This window comes from Clarias gariepinus, chromosome 15 (genome assembly GCF_024256425.1).
Source record: "Clarias gariepinus isolate MV-2021 ecotype Netherlands chromosome 15, CGAR_prim_01v2, whole genome shotgun sequence".
NCBI lineage: Eukaryota > Metazoa > Chordata > Actinopteri > Siluriformes > Clariidae > Clarias > Clarias gariepinus.
The window spans coordinates 5,723,148-5,731,436 of record NC_071114.1 but is presented as its reverse complement, the minus strand read 5'-3'; positions in this window follow the sequence as shown (position 1 = coordinate 5,731,436).

Here is an 8,289-nt window from a genome sequence, read left to right as displayed (position 1 = left end):
GAACACCATCACAGATCAGAGGTCAAGGAGGACAGAAACATTGTGTGTGTAATTGATGGACACCTCGAAAAACTATTCCTGTGGAATATGGAACTCTATTCCTGTACAATATGGTGGACAGATCCTAAAATGTCTTGATAAGACAACTGAAATGGTCAGTCCCAGACATGTCATGAGATCAGGTAACTGTAGTAGCTGATTTGAAGGTGAGAATATCGTTTTATGTGTTTGTGTATACGTACACACGTGCACCTTGGGGGGAGTGTTGTGCATCTGGACTATGTCTGAGTAGCTCTGTCTTAAGTTGGGGTCACCCCCCTCATGGTGAAGGACCTGCATACAAATTGAATGAGACGGGTTTTCCCAACTGATTTCCTGCTATAGTCTAGCCAACAGATTTTTGGATGAGTAAAGGTGAGATACTAATGTTCACACCCAGACACATCATAAAACACATATCAACCCTTATATTGTGTGCACAACAGCACAAACCTATGAGAAATACAACCCCTGCTCTCTTGTATGTAGTGGGAAAACCTGCAAGGTTTCAGTATGCCTCAGAGAACCGATCTATTCCCAAAGGTAATATGATATTGCCTGAGTCAATACTAAAGTCCAGAGGTGAGACACAGCCTGTTAGTGGTGGTTCCAGAGTCATGGGAGGAAATTTGATGAGAATTCCTAAATTGGACATAAACTGTACATGACTGGATATATTTCTATACTTGATGTTAAATGTAGGCTGCTAACATTTTGTCATCTGTTGCATGCTTGAGAGCCCAGGATGCCCAGTAGCTAGAGACCTGTGTAAGTAATTAATAAGCTTACTCTCTGAAGAGCCTCTAGAACATACACTTAGCTGGCTTGTTCAGTGGTCTGGGATTATCAGTTACTGCAAATGATATTTCTGGACGCAGTAAATGGGACAACCAAGCTGCTGGGCTGCCCGGTGGGGTCTGGCATAGGTTATGCGAAACAGCATTATTTGGTAGTCATTGAACCTTGATGAAAAGAGTATTCAGTTAAAGGACCTTAGCCTACTGAGTAAGATGCTATACTTGGCATATGTCCTTTAGGTTTCAGTGATTTGCAAACACAGTGGATGGATAATAAGACAAATCCAGCCCATGTCTCCACGCCTCCAGGGACAGATTAATGGCAAGGAACTCCTGGTTTCAGACAACATAATTTGTCTATGTTGGAGGCCGGTTCTTGATGAAGGCTATATACTTTCAGTTATTCACCTTTTAGAGAACACCAAGACCCCACTTCAAAAGCATTTCTATCATTAGCAGATGGGGGTTGTGGGGTCTGCTTGATGAAAAACATAAACTATTGTTGAATATTTCAGTTAGTAAGGTGAACCATGGTTTTACAGCTAGTAACCAGGGTAGTCGGCATAAAGAGCCTTTGAAGATCAATACATTTATGCTTGGGTTTTAGGTGAACCTCCTCCAAACATTGGACGCAATTCTAAGCTTAGATTTAGTGTAATAACATGGTGCACACAGTGGGACTGACACCAAAGGAACTATACTGAACCCCCTGCTTCAGGACATCATTTCTTCCTAGCTGGTTCCTAGATCCTCTTCAACCCTGGAGAACATTTACCCTTATCCTGTACTAAGATAGGCAGCTGGTGGGTTTGCAGCAGCTGTTATTAAAAATGTATTATATCTATTGGCAGAGTTACTCCTCCAATACTACAGTAGATAGGTACATAAAATCTTTGGATTCATTCACTGATAACTTAGAAGTGGTCTCATGCATCACTCGGCAAACTTGACAGTGGAAGTTCTCACCTTACAAACACAACTCAAACTTGTGGCTCCTTTGGAGTAAGGTAGGTCACACCTAAGATCCAAGTGATTAAGAGTACTAGTGACAGATGAGTTCAAAGTGGTCCTTGCCAGTGTTGGGTGCAACGCGTTACAAAGTCATTTAAGTACTCAGTTATTTTTTCGAAAATGTAATCCATTATCCGGACAATTTATGTAATCCGTGAGCCAGACAGCAATGATTCTGTTATTGTGTGTGTTGAAAGTCGTCCTACAAGCCCTGCCCCTTTTGTTATTCCCCTCTCACCTATGCAGTTTGACTATGCGAGGGCCGATGCGGGAAAAAATGGAAACCTAATCACAGCGTCAAAACTCGCGGTGAATCATGATGTACCGTACTTACGGCCACCGCACGAAACCGCTTAGGTGAGATAGGGGTATTAGTAGTTAACAGATTATGGGCCAAACTTCGCTGAGTGATGATGGTAGAATAATTATAAAGATCATGACTAAAACAACATGCATGAGGAATCACAAAGGGGTTTTCATTTTCTGCAATGGAAAAGTACTTGAACTAGTTACTTTTATTACTTTGATTAATTTGTGCTCACAGCATATAAGACATTCTCCCTTTTTTCTGTAGGTGCACGCAAAATGCAATTTGTTCCCTCATTTTTATTTACTTCTGTGCGCAAGATGTTCTTTTTTTTTCTCATGTTTTTGTTTTAGGTTAATTCATGTCTATGGGATACATTTTGTTCCCCTATTTTAACCCCTCATAACCCCTTCTGTCCTCCAGATCGGAGATCGTTTTTTTTTTTTTTTTTTACGATAGTATTCATAAAAAAAGGTTTGGACTTGCTTGGTACTTTGGACTTGCTTGGTCTCGGGGAAGTTTATGTTAACTGAAATGTAGTTCTTGTTATACAACTGCCCTTTTGACCTTATAGAACAAAGTTATAGAGGGAATGAGTACTATCAGGTATCACCCAAATGAGGACGGTTTCTCTTTCGTGTCTGATTCCTTTCAAGGTTTTGTTCTAATGTCGTCTCTGGGAGTTTTTTTCTTGCCACCATCGATTCCAGCTTGCTCATTAGGGACAAACGGATAACGAGTTGAATCATTTTTCAATTTCTCTTCAAAATTTTTATTTCTGTATAGTTGCTTATAACTTAATTTCATAAAATATAGTTGATGTTAAATCATGTGCATATAATATATACATTAAAAATACTGGTAGAGGAGATATTAAACAATATTATTACACTGAGTGCTGTTGATTCTATTCCTTTTTTTTTTCTGACATGCATGTTGTCAGCTCCAGAATCATGCCCCGAGTGTCCTCTGGGTTCTCTGACAAGGAAAATCAAAACACACTTATTCTAATGCATGAGTGTTTTTATCAGTGTTATCAACTTAGTAACATCATTTGATTTGGCTTTTTTTTTTTGTAATTCTTTAGCAACTTTAGTTTAAAGTATAGAACCTAACAAGAAATCTAGCAAATTTCTGAGAGTCTTGCACTCTGTACAGCTCTTTAACTCATATCAACTCACAGCTGCTACTTCCTGTATATTGCTAGTTGTTGCTCAAGAACTCAGAGATATTTAACACTGAAAGGGCCAGTACATACAATGATCAGCCATAACATTATGACCACGGATCTAATATTGAGTAGATCCTTATTTTGCCACTATAACAGTAATGATGTGTGTGTTCTCACACCTTTGATCTACACTAGCGCTTCTATTGAATCGGACTATATGGGCCAGCCTTCACTCCTCATGTGCATCAGTGAGCCTTGTCCACCCATGGGCCTGTCACCAATTCACTGTTTTTTTTCTTCTTTGAATCACTTTTGGTATGTCCTGATCACCGCAGACCAGGAACATCCCACAAGAGCTGCAGTTTTGGAGTATATACATGAACAACAGATACATCATAAATATATATAACCCAAAGTCACTTAAATCCTTATGCTTGCCTATTTTCTGCTTTAAACACATCACCTTTAAGAAAAAAGATTCACTTACTGCCTAAAATATCTCACCCACTTCTAGACGCCATAGTAACAATATATTAAAAATGTAGCTTACTGTGAGAAGGGCCAAATTGTGATGGCCAGACATTTGGGTCAGAGCAACTTCAAAATTGCAGCTTTTATGGGATGTTCCCTGTCTGCAGTGGTCAGGACATAAATATCTAAACACATGGTTTTGTTTAACATAGATGTGTAAATTGTAATGTTGTGAAACTTTCCAACTTCCTATAAGGAGATGTTGACCTTAATCACACTTTATAAAATTGTCAACTTGCAACTACAATTTAAAAGACGTTCTTAACGTCATACATTCACTTAATTCTATAGTGTTTTGCATTAGACATGCTCGTTACAGACAACTGAAAATGCTTAAGAAACAATTTTCATGTGAATTGAGGTAAGTGATCGTGCAAACTGTTGTTGCCTCAAGTCCTGTCCTCAGCAGTTTTCACAAAAAAGTTTTGCTCATGCCTGAAGCAGTAATTCTGGAACTGTTCAAGTTCAGAGCCTTCAAGCAACAACAGCAACAACTATATCTGCCATGGGTTTACATTAACTATCAACCGACGGCTTTCAAGTCCACAGATCCACCCACCACAGGGAAGGCCAGGGTGAATCCTCATGCTGTTCCAGACGACTCTTGTATCTAAAAACCTGATAAATGTAACGGTTACCTTGTGTCATGCTTCCTTCTAGGGTCATGTTAAGAAACTCAATTTTTTAATGTTGATGTGTGGACAGGGAAGAAAAAGTGTTTTTGGCTTGTAAGGGTGTGTGTCTACATGCGGTGTGTGTCCTTTGTTTGACACCAAAGATAAGACAAATCTTTATTAATCCCGAAGGAAAGTGCAGTTCTGTAGCAGGCGCTGCAAAGTCTTATGTATGTATTCTATGTTTGTTTTTTTAGGCTTCTTATTGGCGAACACGGCTTTACAGTTAGGGTTAAATCAGCGCCGGGTGGTTTGGCATGTTTTGACAGTGTAGTAATCTAGAATAATACATAAGTGTGAAATTTGAGACACAGCTCTGTCTAATGGAAACAGACTGATGTCCATTTTTGTTGATGGACAACACTAGTGGAACACGCCCGGAGGGTGTAAAAGACCGGAATGGACAAAAAGTACCTTATCTGGATGCGACTTCAGACAGGAAAATATTAGCCTACAAAATTTATCTTAAACTTAACTTCAACTTATCTTCAAGTTCTAATATTAAGTTGTAAAATAAGCAACATGGTGGCATTGTGGAAAGCATTGTGGGGGGTCATCTTGCACCCCCAGGATTGATGGTTCAAGTCCACCTTCACACCTGTGTGTGGAGACTAAATGGCCACGCATTTGTGCCCTGAGATGGTTCAGGGTATACCCCGAGTCCCCAGGGATAAGCTTCAACCCGTTACATTTGGGCATTTGGCAGACGCTTTTATCCAGAGTGACTTACATTTTTATCTCATTACACATCTGAGCAGTTGAGGGTTAAGGGCCGCGCTCAAGAGCCCAACAGTGGCAACTTGGTGGTTGTGGGGTTTGAACCTGGGATCTTCCGAACCGTAGTCCAATGCCTTAACCACTGAGCTATCCCTGGCCCCGTTACAGGTTAAGTGGTATAGAAAATGAGTGAAAGAGTGAGTTTTAAAAGAATTGAATGACCCCAGGGGGACCATGACCTCAAATTTGCAGACCTCTAAGGTATAGCACAAGCTAATTTTTGTATTGCTAAATTTCCATCGCCTTGGTGGTATAGTAATTAGCACTGTCCACAATTGAATTCCCGCCTTGGGTCAGTGTGTGTAGAGTTTGCATGTTCTTCTCATGCTTGGTGGAGTGTTCTCCGGGTACTCCGGTTTCCTCTGACAGTCCAAAGACATGAAGGTCAAGCTAACTGGCTTTCTCAAAATTGCCCAGAGTGTGTGAATTAGTGTGTGTGCATGCCCTGTGATGAGTTGTCACCTTGGCCAGAGTGTACCCCGCCTTGTGCCCCAAGTCTCCTGGGATAGGCTCGAGGCCCCCCGCAATCCTGTAACAGGATAAACAAGTACACATGATGAGTAAGTTTGCAACTTAATATTTTTAACATTTCGATCAAATTCACATCTTTATACTATTTTTGAAGCGTTTAAAAAGCTAACTTCAAAAAAGCAAAAGGTGTACTTGTATGGATGCGACTCCAGGCAAGAAATATTAGCGAACAAAATTCATCTTTAACATTTCAAGGTGCTGTAGCAGTTTGCACTGTGGTCTTGCAACTTCAGGGTCGAGAGTTCGAATCCACCTTCAGGTCTGTGTGTGTGGAGTTTGAACGTTCCTCCCACAGTCCTAAGACATGAAGATTCGACTAATTGGCGTTCCTGAATTGCCCGTGTGTGTGAGCAAGTGTGCTTCTCTTTGCTTATGTGCCCAGATGGACTGACACCACGTTCAGGGTGTATTCTGCCACGTGCCCAGAGTTCCCTGGTGATAGGATCCAGGCCTCTAGTGAGGCTGTACAGGATAAGTGGTATAAAGAGAGAGTGAGATATAAAATTATTTTATGACCTCATGTGGAAGGAAAACAGAGGAAACCCATCAAGCACGGGGAGAACATGCAAACTCCATGTGCACAGATCCCCAGGCGGTCTCAAAGTCAAGTTTATGGACATCTAAGGTAACACAAGCAACCTTTGAACTACAAGAAATTTTTTTGCTTAGTGGTCAGCTGTCGGATTGTACCTCCATGGTCCAGATGAACCAGTCTCCATAATGCACACTGCTATATAAAGTGGAACCTTGGTTCATGAACGCCCCAGATTATGACCAAATCGCTTTACAGTTAAAAGATTTGCCTAAAATTTGTCTCAGTTTACAAACTCCTCCTTGGAATACGACCCAAAAACCTTCATCCCAAGGTGCCGCTATCAGCTGAACAAAGGCATGAGTGCGGCGCACAGTATCAGTTTTGATCAGTCCGCGGTCATAGATCGCGCACATGATCAAATAATTTTGTGCGAAGTGGAGTGACGCCTAAGCCTTTGCTGAGAAGGAGCAGCCGAACAAAACTCTGTAGGGCACTACGCCTTAGGAACGATAACACAGTGTCCTTTTTGTGCAGCACAGTTGCGCAAGTGTGCGGCGCAGAGGAAACAAATGTCTCTGGATAGAAAACCGGCTGCCACACACAAACCAGAGGCCAAGAAACATAGAAAAGAGAGAAAACCCCTGAAGGAGAAGGAGTGTTATTATGGAATGGGACTCTCACTAACACTAAACTCCTACCCATACCATCTTCCTCTCCTTCATTCCTTCACATCACAGAGTCTTTCAAAGAAAGGTGCGTTACCAAAACATGTAAAAATGAAGTGTGCACTCTTTTCTGTACATTTTATATTTATATTTAGTGCTGTATTATTGTTGTATAGTTACGACTTTTTCATACTTTCGGTTATATTTTGTGATATAAACAAAATACATCAAAAGTGAAATACTGTATAGTTCATAGTGACGAAGAATGGATTCATTCTATTTTACATGTGTTTCTATGGAATAAACTGAATTGGGCTACGACCAAATCGGGTTGAACCAGAACTTGGGAACGAATTCAGTTTCACTCTAATGTTTTATACTGTTGTCACTTTTTAGATTTAGAGAAAGCGTATGACAGGGTGCCAAGAGAGGAGTATTGTGGTATTGTATGAGGAAGTCTGGAGTGGCAGAGAAGTATGTTAGAGTGGTGCAGGACATGTATGAGAGCTGTAAGACAGTGGTAAGATGTGCTGTAGGTGTGACAGAAGAGTTCAAGGTGGAGGTGGGTCTGCATCAAGGATCGGATCTAAGCCCCTTTTTGTTTGCTCTGGTGATGGACAGGATGACAGATGAGGTAAGACAGGAGTCCCCATGGACTATAATGTTTGCAGATGACATTGTGCTCTGTAGCGAGAGCAGGGAACAGGTGGAGGAAAATTTGGAGAGGTAGAGGTATGCTCTGGAAAGCAGAGGAATGAAGGTTAGCCGCAGCAAGACGGAATACATGTGTGTAAATGAAAGGGACCCAGGAGGATCGGTGAGGCTACAGGGAGCAGAGGTTAAGAAGGTACAGGATTTTAAGTACTTGGGGTCAACGGTCCAGAGCAACGGAGAGTGTGGAAAGAAGGTGAAGAGGCGGGTACAGGCAGGTTGGAATGGGTGGAGAAAAGTGTCAGGTGTGTTGTGCGATAAAAGAGTACCAGCGAAAATGAAAGGAAAGGTGTACAGGACAGTGGTGAGACCAGCGATGCTCTACGGCTTAGAGACAGTGGCGCTGAAGAAAAGACAGGAGGCAGAGTTGGAGGTAGCAGAGCTGAAGATGTTGAGGTTCTCCTTGGGAGTGACAAGGATGAATAGGATTAAGAATGAGTTTATCAGAGGGACAACCCACGTTAGATGTTTTGGAGATAAAGTCAGAGAGGCCAGATTGAGGTGGTTTGGACATGTTCAGAGGAGAGATTGTGAATATAT